Here is a 17469-nt window from a genome sequence, read left to right as displayed (position 1 = left end):
CTTCATTGCGGCCTCAGTCTGGCAACAGAAATAAAGGTACCCTAAATTGGAGACTGGTTTGGCTATCCAGGCATCTCTATAGTGCATGCAGATTAAAGATGCATCAATAAAGAACATTTTTAGAATAGCAGTATTACTCAAAGTACCCTTGTACTTGGCAGCACATTATTTTGTTGATTACAGTGCTAAACATTCAGCCCTTCATCTCTTCCTATGTGAACTGCAGCATCTGAGCCAGCATCTGAGACCACTCAGATGAAAGCCCCAGATGCCAGGCTTTACATTTTGATGGGCATTACAGCATCTGAGCCTTGCTGGGCTGCCTGGCTGATATCCTCTTCTCTTCTGTCTTGGCTCTGGGGCTGCTCACAGGGAGGTTCTCTAGCAAAGAGCCAAAGGGTTTTCATCTGTTTGCCATTTGCTTTCTGGATGCAATTTATGTTTTTACTTATTTATGACTGAGAAGAAAGTCCCCCTAAAAGAGAGTTAAATGCAACTCTTCACTGGATACCGTTCAGCTTGATCTATAAACAATAACAGCACAAATGTTGTGCTAATGTGCACCATTGGTTCCTAGGCAACGCAGTTACGTCTTTTGTCTTCAGGATGCTAGAATAATATCTAGAATAGTATTTTTGTAGTGGTAGCTGATGTGTTGAGGCTGAGGAAGGCATTGAGCAGTATGGGGCATCTTGCCAGCGGTCCATTTCTCCTTCATAGCTCCAGGGCTATTTATGAAACCTGTTTTTCACTTACAACTTGTCTTTGTGGACAAATAGCCAGAGGTAACCAAGTCTAGAAAAAGTTCCTTTGTGCAGAATGGCTCTTGTACTTTAAATCCATGGGTAGCACAATTCCCCACTAGCTGTCCCATAGTGGCAAGCCCTTCCCATGCTACTCGGCTGCTTATTGCATTCCTGGGCAAGAAGCTGCAGTGGGGTTTGAGGGTGTAGAGGGATGTGGGTTGTTAAGGAAATCCCAGGTGTGACTTGCAGCTTTGCTTCAAGTGGCTTTTACTCTGGATTTAATTGTGAGGTGGGTAACAGAAGCTGAAGAGAAACCGGTCGTTGTGGTGTTTACCTGGATTTTATGAGCAGAAACTCTTTAATCTTTCTTCAGCTGGGCTTGGTGTTGTTTTTGGTTTTTGGGGGGGGGGGGTTGTCCTTAGAAAGTTCAGAAAAATCATTATCAAATTCCAAAAGCTAAAACTGTTTGAAAGAGGGAAACGTTCCTGTTATAGCATTACATTTTAAACATGCTCTCCCATCATGGCCTCACTGAATTCTCTCAGGAAATTAAAAATCTGTTGAAATTGCCATTAAGACACTTTTTTGCTTAGATATCAGGATGCCACTTACAATAAAACAGCTGCAAAATAGTATCTGGTGGCAGTTCAAAGTGAAGATGAAACAACAACATGTGTTATCACACCTTTCCCAAGTCACTCTTAAATAGTTGCAAACATAAAGGCCATTAAAAGGTGAGCAAAAATGTTCTGATTCAGTCTTTTAGTGGTGATATTGAAATAGAAAAAGAGGAATAGATTAACTCTTTTCCTCCAAAATAGGGTTAAAAATCTAAGAGTTGAGCGGTACTTGATATTAAAGATTTTTCAACTAATCTGTATGTAAATTCTTGTCTTGATATTAAATTATGCACTTGGACATTTTTTTATTCAGGATTACTGCATGTGAATGAGCTGAAGGGCTGGTTTGAATGAAATACTTTGCAACAGAATTAAAGCTGCTTTGAAGCAACAGATATTTTTTAAAAAGCGCTTCTGTATAAATAAAATGCAGTAGTAACCCACTATGGTTACAGAGCAAGGGTGGCACAAGTGTACAGTCCCAGTTGTGTCTTCCCTTTACTCTGATCTTTTTCACCAGAATCGCGGTGCAAGGTAAGAGCCACCTGACCACTAGCTGCCTTACTCCCTAGGATTTGTGGGGAGCACTGCTAGGAGATACTATCCGGTGTTGCTCTGCCTGCTGTCATCACCCAGTGAAGTCCCTCAGACCGTGCCATGTGCTGATGCTCCAGTCCACAGGCTCTGGGAGCTGTGGGATGGACGAGAGCGGATGCAGGACAGAGGTGGGAAGCACAAGGCTGAGGTCTTCCAGTGTGCTCCTTTACACGGGAGTTTTTGAGAGGCTCTTTTGCTTTTGTTCTTTTCTGCAAGGAACAAACCCCCCTTCATCAGTCCGTAGGTTCTGCAGAGGGGGCCTGGCTCGGCTCTCATGCCTCTGTAGACCAAAAGCAATACCTACGTGCATGTTCCGAGGAGAGTAAGGGACCTCCGTGCACGCTTTGTCCTTTGGGATGTGCTGCAGAACATGGCTCTTTCTCCCAAGGTGGAGAGTGGTGGTGGTGGTGGTTTTTAGTTGGTTTTTTTTATTATTATTATTTTTAATGGTCCCGACTAGTGCCGACTAATCAAAACTTTAGATCTGGAGATATTGTGGAAGCTTTGACCTGGTGGTACAGAAGTTGAAGACAACATTTTGCTGTGCCATCCCAGGTAGAATTACTGGCTAGTTGACTTTTATAGTTGTACCTTATTCCAGTTGCATACTTAATTTCTGCTCATCCTGCATGGCACTACTAGTTGCAATGCATTTATATGATACCTTTGAATCTCCCTCTATATAAATAGTGGTGCTGAGTACTGTTGGCTCTGTTTGTGACCGTCCTTCTGTAGTTCCAGGCTGATCAGAGGGGATTAGCCCCTAAGTGGTTCATCATAGCACACATTCCACTCTGCTGCACGCTGTTTAATTATATCCATCATTCAGCATTACTTCATGAACCAGCTGTAGGCACAAGCATCCCTAACCTTTCATCAGGATAATTGTACTCTTTGCTACATTAAGAACTGGTTTGGGGCCAAGCCTTTTTACAAATACAGAGTCGATTTCCGTTTAAAAGTTTGCTGCCCCAAAGTAATTTCTAGCAAGTAATTGTGCAATAATGCATTCTTGGGGCAGCTGAAGACTAAAAGGTCTAAAATCCAAATTGGTTATTTGTTTAAATAATTGGGGCAGCCTTGGAGGATGATTTAGCTCTGGCTTAGATCATTGTGTTTAGAAGATGGGATGCACCGTGCCAGTCAGGTGCGAGGTAGCTTCCAGATGGTTTCTGTGGCGAGGGCTTTCGGGAACTGTAGCTATGTGTGCCCTGTGAGGGTTGATGTCATTGTTAAACCTTCATATAGGTGGTATCATGTAGGCTCTCAAAACTGTTCCCTGTTGCTGGTGGCAGCTACAGAACTGTAGCTGGAGACTGAAACACGCTGGTTTCTTCTGCATGTGAAACTGGGACATGTGGTGTGTTGAGATGCCTGTGCTGGGTATCATCACGGAATGTCTGGAGAACCTCCGGGGTTGTGAACCATTGCAACCCAGGAGGGAAGAGGCAGCCAGCACATTGCTCCAGGTCACCTGTCTGCCTGGCAGTAGAGCTTGGCAGGGTCCAGGACAAACTGCCTAACTGAAATTCACATGCCTGCTTTATAGTCTTTTCTTGAGTTGAAGTGAACCACTGGTTCTCTTCATGATTAAATAAGACTGTATTGGCTGCAGCTCTGTTGAGCACAGCAGCAAGTGGGAACACGAGCCTCCCACCCTTCCAGTTGTCTTCTCATCAGCCCCAGTTATACCAGTTGATGGATCTTTACGTTCCCTTTGTAGTTTTCTTGGTCAGACCTCCTCTACCACATGTTTGTGCCCCTCATCCCAGCACTGCATTCTTCACTGACTTACTCCAAAGCAGACCCAATGAAGAGTAGGGCAGGTCATCAGCTGGCACGAATTGTCAAAATAAGATTATTAGACAACCCAAATAAAGGTAACAAAATGTGACCTTCTGTTGTTAAAACCAATTAAGTTTCCTTCCATCAACTCTCAGTTCGTTATCCCTTTCACCCCCCAGGCCCTGTTCTTCTATCTTTTCAGGCTTGGTGCAGAATTAATATTAAATCCCATTAGCCTGACCCCATTTCCCCCATTTTGCCTTATGGTCCTTTGAACTGATGCGCTCTGACAGGTCAGTTCAGCAGCTCAGGGATCAAAGGGAGTGGCAGGCCCGCAAGGAGCTTCGGGAAGGGCCTGGTTTACTCTTAATTCATTTTACTTCTAAATGAGGTTTGTGAAAGGGCCTCAGCAGCGGGGTCTTGCTGGGAGGAGGAGGAGGGGCTCCCGGCTGCATCCCTGCTGCAGAGCACGGCGTGGCCCCTCCGCTGCTGGGATCCCACCACTCATTTCCTGGGATAACTCCAGTTAGGATTGAAGCTCATTGTTGGATGAGTGAATAATCCCTCTTGTCTCTTCCGTGGAAAGTGTGGGATGGAAAAAAAAAAAGTTTCTTTACCCAGATAAATATTTCCCGCTGCATCAGAAGGACCGTTTGCTCTCAGAGCAAGGTGAGACTATGTTGGCCACTTCTTGTCTAGGTTGATGCTGCAAATTAAACAGGGAGATGGCAGGACCCAAGACCAATACTGACCAAGCTATGTGTTGTGGCCTCTCAGGAGGGACTTTCCTGCTCTCTTTCCCAGTGCTGGGATGGTGCGCTCAGCTTTCCTGCTGCTTGCACGCTTAGCACGAGCGCTTTCTGTTTATGGACACGCGGCGCTGGGTGCCCACTGTGTTCTGTGGCAGCAGGGGATGTGCCTGGTGAGTTTTGCAGAATATGCTGGACCTTTGCGTTGGGGAGCATGCCTGCCATGCTGTGCCCTGCCCAGCCCCGGAGGGTGGCCCTGCCACGAGGGGCTGTGGTGAGCTGAGTGTGCGGTGGGAAACATTTCCACTGGAGTCCTGCAGTGACCCCCTCCGTGGTGTTCTGCCAGGGACGCGCTGATTTTGAAAGTGATGTGGGGAAGATGTGATTGAATGGCTCTCATTTCCTGGTGTGACGGATGGGTGAGGGCGGGGTGGTGGGGTTAGTCACGGCCCGTGGGGAGCTCACAGTCACAGCGAAAGCAAGTTACGTTTCAGAAACTGAGAAATGACCGAAATTTAACATTTAAGCTAGAAAAGTGGCACCTTAACAACTGTATCCAGAAAAGCAAAAGTTTTTCATGACCCCTAAGTTGCCAGACTGTCACAGGTGATGGAGGAGCACGCAGACCACAACGATGGACTTTAAATCCAAGGTGGATCGGCTGGGTAGATCTGTCCTTGGTACGCAGCCTGACCTAGCCCGATACCTGTCCATGTCACCCTCCCCTAATCCTTCTGCATGTGGTGATGAGGATCCTAGCCCCAAGGTGAGATGTGGGGGAGAGGAGTGCCATGCACGCAGCTGTGTCCCTTTGCAGATGCCAGAGCGGCACAGCAGGTCACCCCCCAGGCTGACAGACTCAGCGATCCGCAGGCAAAGCTCTGCGACGATGAGCAGGGCGGAGGAGGCAGTAGTGGTAATGCTGCTTGTGACTGAGTTTACTTCACATAAAATATTCTCAAGGTCTCTTTCTTCCCACTTTCTTCCAAGAAAGTGAGCACTTTTTATTATAATTACTCAACCTAATGAGCAAATAATTTTTCTTATTGATTTGTACAAATGAAATTTCAGATAGATGCAGAGAATGTATAAATTATGTTACTTGAATGGTTGCTTTAAATCTATGTTCATATTTAATTCTAATTTCTTCTCTTTTGCACAAAAATCTTGGTAATTTAATTTTAGAGGTGATGAAAAACAATGCTGTATATCAAATATGCCATGTAAAATACACACAGTATAAACAAACAAAAAGATCCCATTCAGCCCAATATCTAGATTTTTTTTCTTTTAACCAAATTCTCCCTAATTTGAATAATGACTTGGTCATTTCTGCAACTCACTCCACTTGCTTATTCAATCAGTGATTATTGTTTTCATCAAAATGGGATGTATCGTATAGGCAGATGAGGTTCTACATGAATATGCAATGGCAGAGAAACACTGAAAAAACACAACGCAGGGAGCATCGTTCTGTACTAAATAAAAGCCCAGTGCTTTGATAAATCTGAAAATCAATCATGTTTAGTTTAATATTTAAATATCCTTTGGTATTATGCGCTGGCTAGGCAAGTACTTCACTACTTTTTTTTACCTTTTTTTTTTTTTTGTAATTTAGAAACTTTTCAGCAAATATTAAGTGGGCTCATTTATTTTTGTGAGATAGGATAGCATATGTCTCTTAATTCTTTGTAGTGCTGCATCCTTACAAATAGTACCCTAGCATTAACAGGGGGGTGGCTTGGGTTTTGGTCCATCATGAGTTCTTGTGTTAGCTTGTTAAAACTGGTAGTTTTCTGTATTGATCTCTGCATTGTAGTTGCTTAATAATGGAATAGCTTGTTATTTTAGTAACAGGTAGAGGCAACTTTGTGAACAGCAAGTTATCTGGGCAAATACATCTCAGCAGCTTCTACAAGTCATGTGGTAATGACTGGCAGCAATTAACGTTTTGTGCCATTCTGACACATCAGTGAATGGGCCTTATGGAAAAAAAATGATTGCTCAGGAACTTTTCCTATGGAGAATTACCTACTATGAAACACCTAAGCAAGGAAAAACAGAGCAGCTCCCAGAGTGATAGGAAGACGGTGCTAATTTTCATTTATTAACATGCTCTCCACACATGCTAACAACATATCTTCGCAGCCTAATCGGTCTAGCCTCTAAACTGGGAAACACCACAAAACTTCTGTTAAAATTTTCTGTAGCCCATTCCAAGAACACAGAGCCAGGCTTATGGTCTGGCTTACGCTAGCATAAACTGAGTGCACTGCACTGATTTTGGAGCATTACAGATATGAAAACAGAATTAAATGCATTCTTTTGCATAGGGCTTTATCACGTGGGAAGAGGACAGGAAGAAAGTATTTTTTTCATTGCTTAAAGGAATTGCAAGAGGGAATTTGACTCACTGTTGAGGGTACTAAGAATATTAGTATTTTATGGAACAAAATAATAGTTAATTTGTATACTGCTTTCTTCCAGTATGCACCTGGTAGAAGAATAGGCAGATAGTGCATTTGCCAATGCTTCTGTCATTCTACAAGTTTGGGTTTTTTTTATAGTGGGAGAAAACCCTTAATATCACAGCAGTTATTAAACAGGAACATGCTGAAAAGAGAAAAAAATAACACCCAAGACATTTTTTTTTTCCTTGTAGGGTTAAAATTAAGTAAATAACATCATTAAATTTAGACATTCTGGGCATGAATCCTTTTTAAACCTGCATCTCAATGTAAATAGCAATGTGGCTTAAAGCTGTGTAGCTAACCTATTCAGGTACGCTGCTGCTTCCTGCTCACTGTCTATCAAAATGATCATTTACGTCAACACTCAACTTCCTTAGAGATGGAAATGTAAAATATGATAGACCTTTGGCAGTATAATATTGCAATAGCCTTTCCGTGCCGAATTACCAGCAGATAGCACGTGTTCATTAGCTTCACACTCTGCATTCAATCACTTCATACAGTCTTAATAGAAAAAGGTTAAAAATGTTCAGACTTGGACTCATTGATGTCACTCACTAACTGGTACAGTTTTATCATAAAAATCACAATTTTTTCCATTTATCCTAACCTCACTTGCCTTGGAAAGTTGCTGACTAAAGTGTTAATGGCAGCTGTTAGCGGAAGGTCAGCTGAAGTGACTAGGAACACCGGCCTTGCTGTACTTTGTCTGAACCCATCTGGCCGCGTGTGACGAGTTTCCCATCACGTTCTTTGCTCACCTGCCCCTGCTCGCACTGATGCTTCTCCTCCCTTTGTATCCTTGATTTGGGAAGAATTCGTTTTGAACCAAAGTGATGACTGTTGTTGCCTTGTCTTCTGAGAGTCTGCCGTGTAGAATGCAGAGCAACAGTGGACGAGAACAAGTAATTGATTATGCTGCTCAGGGGAGCGCGGGTTCAGCTGAGCTGCGTCGCTGGTGTCGAGGGGCCCGGCCCAGCTCCGGAGCAGCAGCTTGCCCCTCTAGGAGCATCCCCTTCGGCCAGCCAGACACCTTTCACTCTGCTGCTGGAGGATCTTGCATCCTGTCTGCAAAGGCAAAAGAGACCCAAAACACCTATATAGCTTATTCCATCCATGCCTGTTCACCACAGCAGGGTGATAATATTTAACTTTATTAATGACTTTACCAGAGAACAAAAATTAAAATAGAAGGTTGTACGTTGGGCTATTTTTTTCTCAGTTTGCACATTTGTGTTGGTTGGGATCAAAAGCCAAAAAAGGCTTGAAAAAAATTATGTGCCAGAGCCAAGATAAACAGACTAAAATATGGCTAGCCAAATTGTTCGTACTCCAGGCAGACAGACACTGAAGTAGGGAGCAGGCAAGCGTGGCAGCTCTCTCTCTTAAATAACTTTCACAACTTTTTCTCTTTTTATGCCCATGAACAGAAACTTCTGCTTGTGAACATGAAATGCACCAATGCCAAAAGGAAATCTGCTTACTCAAGGTTGGTGTCTTAGTTCAGGAGAACCAGCTCATGTTTGGAGCTGAGATAATGCTGAGTAAGCATCAAAACTTTGGGCTATTATCTAAAAATGCTAGGCGTTTTGGATCGGGGTTTAGTTTGAAGTGTCTAAACCCCATATTGCTGTATTTCCTCTTCACCAGTCTGCTTTGCTTTAATTTCCAAGTGTGAATAACAGGAATGCCAGCAAGGCTTGATAAACAGTGTTTGCCAGCACAGATAAAAATGAGCTTGCTTCCATACATGCAGTTCAGCTAAATTGACATCTCTTGTGAATGTAGCAGGAAAGGAATTTTGCTTTACTACAATATATATCTTTAACAAGTTTTCTAGTCCTTATCTAAGTTAGACACACATCTCTGCCTTCACTTAAAAATATTTGTTGGAAATAGGCAATTACAGGCCTTTTTAGCAAAGGTTATCTGTCAGGCACTCAGGCTCTGGGATAGCAAGATAAAAAAAAGAACCAATACTAGTGGTGATGTGCTGATCATTCATAAACTTAAATAGAGAAATAAATAGAAAATTGTTTAACAAATCAGGATGAAACATTTCCTTCGTTTCTCGAAAAATGCCTCTGAGTTGAATGCATTAAACCCGGGTTATTTAGGGACTGATTCATCCTGCATGTAGCTGATTTTCTTTGATTATTTTCATGTGTACCAGGTTCTGTGCAGTTGCATATTTGGAAGGAGCTTTGGAAGCTTTTGTTGTTCAAGTGTTTTTTCAGTGCATTCATTATTGATAAGCAGATGTATAATCTAGGCTTAGCAATTGCATAAAACTAGATTTATGAAAGGAAAACTGCTTCAAATAATGCATTTCTAATTTTACTGTAAAATATCTAGGTTGCTTTAAAATTGGGCAAAAGACCTCCATATGACATGGTATTATAGGATAGCGTTTTTCTTATTTCTTTACTTTTTATCACAGCAGTAGGTATGCTCAGAAAATGTCATTGTCACAGGCAGGTGAGTTCCTAAGATCAGTTCAGAGGTACTCCTGGGACTGAGGGGATTTTTTTTCAAATGTTTTATAAATGTGAGTGAGTTAAATCTCAAACCATCAATGAGTTGTGTGATGTATTTGTGGTGGAGATGGACAAACTGAAGTACAACTGGATTGACCTCCCTGGAAAGGGCTCCTTAGTTAAGTGTGCTTGTGTGCCTAAGAGACCTGAGATGAGTTAAAGGACGGCTCTCAGCTCTTATATCGCTCGTGCTGCTTCCTAACACATGGACATGTAGACCCTTACCCATAAAGTAATTCATGAGAATATAATGTGAAAGCTGCATCATTTCAGAAGAGTTACAAGTGTGCTACAGCTAAGCACATGCTGTTAAGTGCTTTACCGATGGGAGACACGGTGACTGCGCTATACTGTGCTGTGTTGGATAAGGTCCTGGGTAATTTAAATGCTTGTGTTGAAACTGAACTATAAAATAATTGGAAATAGAGTAGATTACTTTATGCCTAGCAAATAGCTACAGAAAGTCAAATGCAACACATTAAAAGTTTTAATGAGTGCATGTGGTGAGTATTTTGTATTCAAAAAATCTGTAGGGTTTATTAGCTGATACAGGGCTAGATTTTTTCATTAGCCAAAGGCGTTTCAGGGTTTCATGGGATATAGCTGGAAAACAGTCCAAACAAATGAATATTCTATTTTAAAAGAATAATGAGATGTTGAGGGTTTTTATAAACTCCAAAGTTTGCTAAACCAATATCTAATTAGATGAAGAAACTCTCTATAGAGGCTTTGCATCAACGGCTGTGCACATAGCAAATGTTTTAAGCATTTACATATCAAATACTGCTGGCAGCGTTTTGGCTGCAGTCCAGAACTGTAGGTAGTTTTAATCACATTTGTTCAGTAATCCTTGGTGGAATTCTCTTATATGGTCTCTTTAGGATTTTCATTTAAGCATGTGCTGCTGCTTGTCAGCAATGGGCTTATTTATTTATTTTATGAATGCCATCTGAAGCCTTGAATTTATAGAAAATAGGTTGTGGAGTGGCTCAGGAAGCAGAGGATGGAGTATATTCTCTTTCTCTCAGTGGATCTCCTTTGTACCCAAGGATTTACGTACTCTCGCTAGGAAGAGGTTTATTCAGAAGTGTGACATTTAAAGAAGACACTCACTCTTTTGTCACTATGTTAGTTCTTTTCTTTTCCATAGGAAACAGTGGTTGAATGGAAAGCAATAATTGAAAGTACAGCAAAGATCATTGTATTACTAATAAAATGTCTTGAGAGTCATACAACACTGACAGTGCTGCACTGAGCATACTGCATCCTGTATGATGACTGATCAGTGCCTGGAGCATCAAAATGCAGAAAGCTGATGCTCTGAAATACACGGGTGCGACTTCCCAGCCCAGATGGCAGCGCTGTTGCTGGAGCAGAACTCTATAATCTCTCAAGTATTCCAGCAAGCTGAGCTGCTAAGGCAATAGTTTTCTCCCATTATCTTGTTCCTCTGTTAAACCTGACTTGAAAGACAAAACAAACCATTTAAGACAAAGCTGTTGTAAAAGCAGAGGTGTTAACAGTCACCTGGAGCCTTCCAGGTGGAGATGCCCTCTGAAATCCTATCTGTCGTTCTCATTTTTATGGTACATTTTAGAAATGACTGCTGTTAGGGGAATCAGCTTCCCTGAGAAATGCCTGCCATGCTAATATTTGTTCTGTGATAGATAGCAAAGGCTAAATATAGTCTTCCCCTTTCTCTGCATTTTTATTTAGATGGTAGAGGTTTTTTTCTTGCTATAGCCAGAGTCAGGCTTCTCTGAGCCTTCCCTCGCACTAAGCTGCTGTTGGGGAGCATCGGTGAGAGGGTCCAGCTGCATATCCAGGGTCCGAAAGCTGACCCTGCAATGAGAGGGGTTTTGCTGTATTGTGCGGCAGTTACATGGTTGATTATCTTGCTGTCAGCATTTCCTTCAGGAAGAGGTCTTGTAGGTTTTTGGGTTTTTTCTGCTGAATCATTCCACTGTTCTGTGCACAGTGTGCACACACCCACACGTCTGCTAGCTGGCGTGGTGGAAGGGCCAGTATGGATCAGGGTCCCTTACTGGTGTAGGAAGATCCCACGCAGCTTCACTGCCCGGTCCTCAGCAGACACAGAGGTGAAGCTTTTGGAGTGGACTGGATGCGACACAGGTGTAGGTGGGAATTAGCAATATTTCTTCCCTGTCTCCTTCCTAGATTGCTCTCCTTGTCCCCCTCTCTGTACCAGGCAGGGATGCAGGGATGCTGCTCTGAGCACTCACTCCTTGCAGAAGGGGAGAGGGCAGCAGAGTGGGATGCCCCAGGTCAGGAATAGTCAGAGAATAAAGTGTCCTGCCAGAGGGCTCTTGGCAGCAATGGCATGTCCTAATAATTTACATTAATGTATTAAGTAAGTTTAAATTAATCATTTATTGAAATCAGTGAGCTTAATCATGATTATTAGGATTTATTGCATAGAAGGTAGCAAAATCAAAGGCATTCAGCTCTTCCACTTTCAGGCTTTTGTGTGCACATCTGCATGTTTAACCATGGGGTAATGTCATGCTTAACACTGAGCAGATTGAGTTTGCCCCATAATTCCAGTTTTCTTCTCCAACATTTTTTTTCTTCTCTAGGGACCTTCTGGAAATAGTTTCTTGGCAGAGAGCTGTTAGGGTTGCTGTGTGTCTGGGCCCTGCAGGGCTGTGTCTTCTCACAGTCACAGTGATCCTGGGAAAGGAAACTGTGGAGAGGAGTCAGGCGGGTGTGGGTGGATGTACCAAAGCTTTGGGCACTGAAAGAACGTGCAGCAGTTTTGACTTTACCTCTTCTGACTATGTATTCGCCTTCACTGTCCTTCCTTCCGAGGCCCTTCATTGCTGCTTCAAACCACGTTAGCCTCCTTGCCCTACTCTCCCAAACACTTTCCCCTTTATGTTTGTTACTCTGGGATTTTTTGTCTGTTCAGCTGTTTTCGTGATACTTGCCTACCTCTCCAGCACCCCACGCTATGGCAGAGCTACCGCTGTGTTTGCTGACACCACTGCTCACCCTGGCAGTGGCTAACCCCCTCCCTGTGCTCACACCCCTCTTTGTTGCAGTATAGTTTTGTGCAGCAGCTAGCAGGCTTGCCTTTCGATAACACTAAATTAATTGTGATTAATGATTTCACCCATTTTCAGTGTGCCCACTCCTCCCAAGTGGCATGTTGTTCTGTACTAACCTGGGCTGTTTGAATTGCACCGAAAGCAAGCGAGGAGGCACATGTATCTGCGTTTGTCGAGACCTGCTGCCTGAACTCAGGATCTGGCCTCAGACCCCAGCTGCTGGTGTCCCAGCACAGCATCCTCGCAGTCACTGCAATGCAACTGTTTCAGTTCAGCACTTCAGTATTGTTCTCCTAGGGAATGCAGCCATTGTCTTTGCAAAATATGGTAAATACGTAAAAAAAGTCTCAGAGCTGTGGCTGCAGAAGGGTTGTCAGCAAGACTGTAGGTGCCAGTTTGTACTCAGTTGCAAGGACTGGGATTGATTTGTACTCGGTTGCAAGGTCTGGTGGTTGGTGGTTGCTGCAGCTAACAACAATTATGCACTTACCTGAATGCAGTGGGATGGTTTGCTAGGGAAAAATTGGGCAGCTTGTTGAAGCTCCAGCCCTGCTGTTGCCTGTCATCTCGATAATATCACGTTTAACGCAGCAATTACTTACTGTGACCAGTACTGTGCATTGCCACAACCTAGGCACACTGACATTTCTTTTGCTGGGAGTGTGTCAGTAGGCAGGGTAACAAAAAACTTCTTTTGTCCCATGCATGTAGCAATAAGAAGTTAATTTTTTTCCTGAATGATTAGAAAATGCATAAGAAAAAAACTCTTCCACACATTAAGATTACAATAGTGACAAAAGCACTAAAGGCAAAAATTGCATTCAAATCAGATTAGTGCTTGGGGAGGGAAACTGCTAAGAAGCCAAGATACTGTTGCTTCCAGCAGGCTTTGCCCTTTGCTTCTGGAGAAGTGTGGAACCAGAACTGAGCGAGTCCGTTGTAAACAAATTTAAAGCCACATTTTAATTGTCCTGCTCTAGCTTTTCATATTCCAACATTGTAATTTACACGTAACCACATTTGTGATTAAAGTGAGTTACAGCTGCCTGGAAGGGGTAGCACAATCGGCTTCTCAGTGCTGCTGCTTGCATGTAAGAGCAGACACACAGGAAAAGAGAAGAAAACAAAATAATGCCAGAAAATAATGATTAAAAATGGAATTTAGTCTGGATTCAGCTTAGCAGCTGTCCCTAGCCCATGCTTGTGCATGTAATGCAGCATAAGTTCATGACAGACTTTTAAGTTGGGACAATATAAGATAAATACTTGATAAAGGAAGGAGTTTATAACCCCCCATGGGGATTTACCTGAAATGAGGACGTATTTTGAAGAACTCACTGGTGGGTTCACTTGAAGCAGAGGGCAAGCTGAACCTTCCCACCTGTGACCTTACCCACTGAAGCAGAAAAGAAACCAGAAGAGATTTTTGGCACCACTGCTTCTGCCGCAGCATCGTTGTGGGTGGGCTCTGAAGCTTGGGCTGGGTTTCAATTAAATCTGTGGCTTTTTGCATTGCAGCAATTTGTGGTGCCCTGGAAGTTTTTCTTACTGTCACTGCTCCCGGTTTGAATCAGCAGGGACTTGTCTGTGTGCAGAGCTGCAGCCTGCTCTGTGCCCAGGCAACCCGCCAGTTTCCAGTCCAGGCTGAGTCTATACTGGGGCAGGCGGACCAACAACAGCATGTCTGAAATACCCCACTGGAGCAGGGCACCGGGCTCTCGGCACACGGGGCAGCTCACGCGGTACCAAAATGTCAGTCCAACCCCAGAATCCAGCAGAGCAGTTACTCTTTCCTTCATCTGATTCCTATACAGAATCATCCATACCTGTGTGCTGCCAAAAGTATCTGAACTTCTGATTGAACTTAGCCAAATTGTTATGCAATTGTATAAGTTTTGACGTATGAATAGTCCCATTGAAGTGACTGCTATTCCGTACATCCTTCGAGTTGCCCATGCCTTAAAGTACCTTGCCGAATCAAGGACATTAATGTTAGCCTTCACTGTCTTCCAAAAGTAACAATTGCTTGTTTTCCTTTTCTCAGATTCTCCAGACTTTCTTAATTTATTTTCACAGCTGTAAACTAAGGGGATCTCCGCTCTTTGCTTGGATTAGTCACCAAGGCTTGGAGGGCTGCTTAAAACCAGCAAGCCCAGCACTGCCTTTTGTCCTCCGCAGTGGTCAGCCGTGGTTGCGAGCAGGGATGCACTCGTACCACTTCCCGGGCAGGCCTGCCAGCATGTTCAGACAATGCAAACACAAAGCCAGTGTTTCTCTTTCCAGTTTTCCTTTTCAGTCCCCAGTGTATACGGTATATTCTGAAATTACTGCAATGATCAGCATATATATGTGCTTACTGAGTGCCTGCTCACACCCTGGGACACCTGAGTCCCAGGCCAGGGACTGCTCATGAGAAAACCCTGGTGGCAGACCGTGCTTTGCTTTGGCAATATCTTCTCAGTTCCCGTCTTGCTATAGGACTCACCTTTCGCTTCCTTTGACCTCTAACTCTAATCTTGACACTAACCCCAGGCTGAGCCCCAGCCCAAGGGCTCAGCCACATCCCCAGGTTGAGCAGTGCCAAGGGTTGAGTCACTGTCAGCCCTGGAGCTGCTTTTGCAGCCTCTGGAGCCCCCCCACCTGCCCAGCCAAGTGCTCCCATCCTTTGAGCCTGACCCCCCGGGAGGCTTGGCTGGGTTTTGCTGAGCGGCATCCCACCATGCCACCTCCGTCCACCCTTGCTGCAGGAGGGGAGCAGCAGCATCTTATTTGAGGCGACCTCACTAAAATTCTGGTGGAGATGGACACCACCATCCCAGGTGGCAGACCTGCCCTTGCTTAACACCAGATCTACATCGATGGAGTCAACAATGCTTTGTTTCCCCATCAGTCATGTTCACTTGTCATCTTCCCATGGAAGCCCTCCCACATGCACGAGCTTTCTTCACACTTTGAATTAGTTTCTCATTTCTCTCCACATGCTGCACCGTCGAACACTGCACGTTTTCTCTCTGTACTCTGGCATCGTCCTCCCTCCCTGCTAATGGCACAGGTAACCAGCTGGTTAATCCTTCTCCCTGCTACCTTGCCCTCCGAGTGAGTTTAATAACAAAAGGAAATAAAAGTGGGAGCTGTGTGGATGCATCCATTGGCCACGGCCTCACGCACCAATTGTGGAAAGGCTTTTTCCTCGATCTGTATTCGTGCTGCGTTATGCACTGGGGAAACTGATGTGTACATTAGCGTCTTTTAGTCAGTAGCATGAACTACTCTTCCCATCTCCATGACTTTTTTATATCCTTCTTGGGAAGGGTATGTTGCGTTTGTTACTTTCTATTACACCACGATGGTGGGTACAAGACTGTGCCAGATTTATGCTCAGTGAATTGTCCCTGAAATTTGTGAAGCTATAGCGGAATTTAATTTGGCAGCATGGGGTTGATGTTGCTCCCAGTGATGTCTTGAGCTGAAAATCTCAGCTTTCCATTGTCTTACTTAGAGAATAAATAGCCCCATGTCTTTAGAGTTTCTCAGAAGGAGCGCCAGAGGCATTGTAAATAGCTGGTGCCAGAGGCACTGCGATGGCGTGGAGACTCTGCTCCCTACGTACATGAACAAGTGTGGTAGCAATCTGTGCCAGAGGCATTTAGGAAATATACTCCTGAAGGCAGTTTCCTGAAAGGTGAGGAGGATTTTAGCATTTATGACATGTTGAGTACCTTTCATTTTCTTTTTAATGTCATGTGGTAGAATAATTCGGAGGTGATGTACAGCGTCCTCATGATATTGGGGCCATAAGAAGCAGTTTGAATGAAAGCTTAATAGAAATACAGTGTGCTGCCATGCTGAGCACAGAATTGGTTGCCCGCATAAATCTAAATGTCAAATAACTAGAAAGTTTTACCAAATGGAAATGTGATGGTTTATTTCCAAGGTGTCAACACATGAAAAGAAGCATACTTAATTGACAAAGAGTAAAACTCTGTATATTTTTTTGAGTATTGTTAAGTAGGATCGAGATGCTACCCATGTTTTCTAGAAGTGGTAAAATGTCAATTATTAATTATTTTGAGAGCTAAACGTCATGTGGGCTTTTATAAGCAGTATCTAAAAAGCGAGAAGCTTTGAAAAGTTTGTATGGCAGCCACAAGTACAAATACACTTGTTAGAGCACTACTGAGTAGTGAAATATAGGTTGGTGAGCAATCTAGAAATGATGATGTTTTATTGAGTGGCGCGGATTATTACTTTGGTTGATTTGATTTTTATCCTGTAAGGAAATTAAAGCTCAAGTGCTTCCAAACTTGGTTATATTTCTAAAGATCACTTTGCTTACCAGCTTTTGCCTAGAAACTCACCCGAAGATGTCAGCCATTGAAACCATTTCATGTGGAAGCATTGCTAAGTAAATTCACTAAATGCCTATTCATCCCAGTAAGATGGAGAATCACTGGAGCAGCAAATGTGAAAATCTGCACAGCTGACTATACAGAAAGCAGTTTTCTGAGGTTGCCAAATTGAGATGCAGAGTCTGACCCTAGGAGGTATTAAAATTCACATGAGTGAGCATAGAAGGAGGGTCTCAGGCTCCGACAGCCTAGCTGTTCCGGCTGGTTGATAGGCAGATACTTAATTTGGTGCAGATAAAATCAATGAGATTATGAAGATAGTTTACTAGGCTGACAGCATTTCCAAGTTGTTGCAGCCTGACCCCAGGAGTTAAACACGTTTTGTGCAGGACTCTGGTTTAACTTGGTTTTCTGTGGCTTATAATAATGAAATGTTTTCAAGGTGCAGTGCTATTGACAGCTGCTTTATCTTTAGTTTTTCTGTCATGAACTTCATTACAAACCATTGCTTAAATGGTTTTGTATCTATAATGATGTGGTTATGAAT

At 43.4% G+C, this 17469-nt stretch overlaps 1 protein-coding gene across 2 annotated transcripts in view; it reads left to right on the top strand.

Moving 5' to 3' along the window:
• XYLT1 (xylosyltransferase 1) overlaps positions 1–17469 on the top strand; it is a 202465-nt gene that overhangs the window by 141102 nt on the left and 43894 nt on the right. The gene's annotated exons all lie outside the window — the stretch shown is intronic.

Source organism: Falco rusticolus, chromosome 4 (assembly GCF_015220075.1).
Source record: "Falco rusticolus isolate bFalRus1 chromosome 4, bFalRus1.pri, whole genome shotgun sequence".
NCBI classification, from domain to species: Eukaryota; Metazoa; Chordata; class Aves; order Falconiformes; family Falconidae; genus Falco; species Falco rusticolus.
The sequence above is the reverse complement of the archived record's forward strand: the minus strand, read 5'-3'. Positions and strand labels throughout refer to the sequence as shown.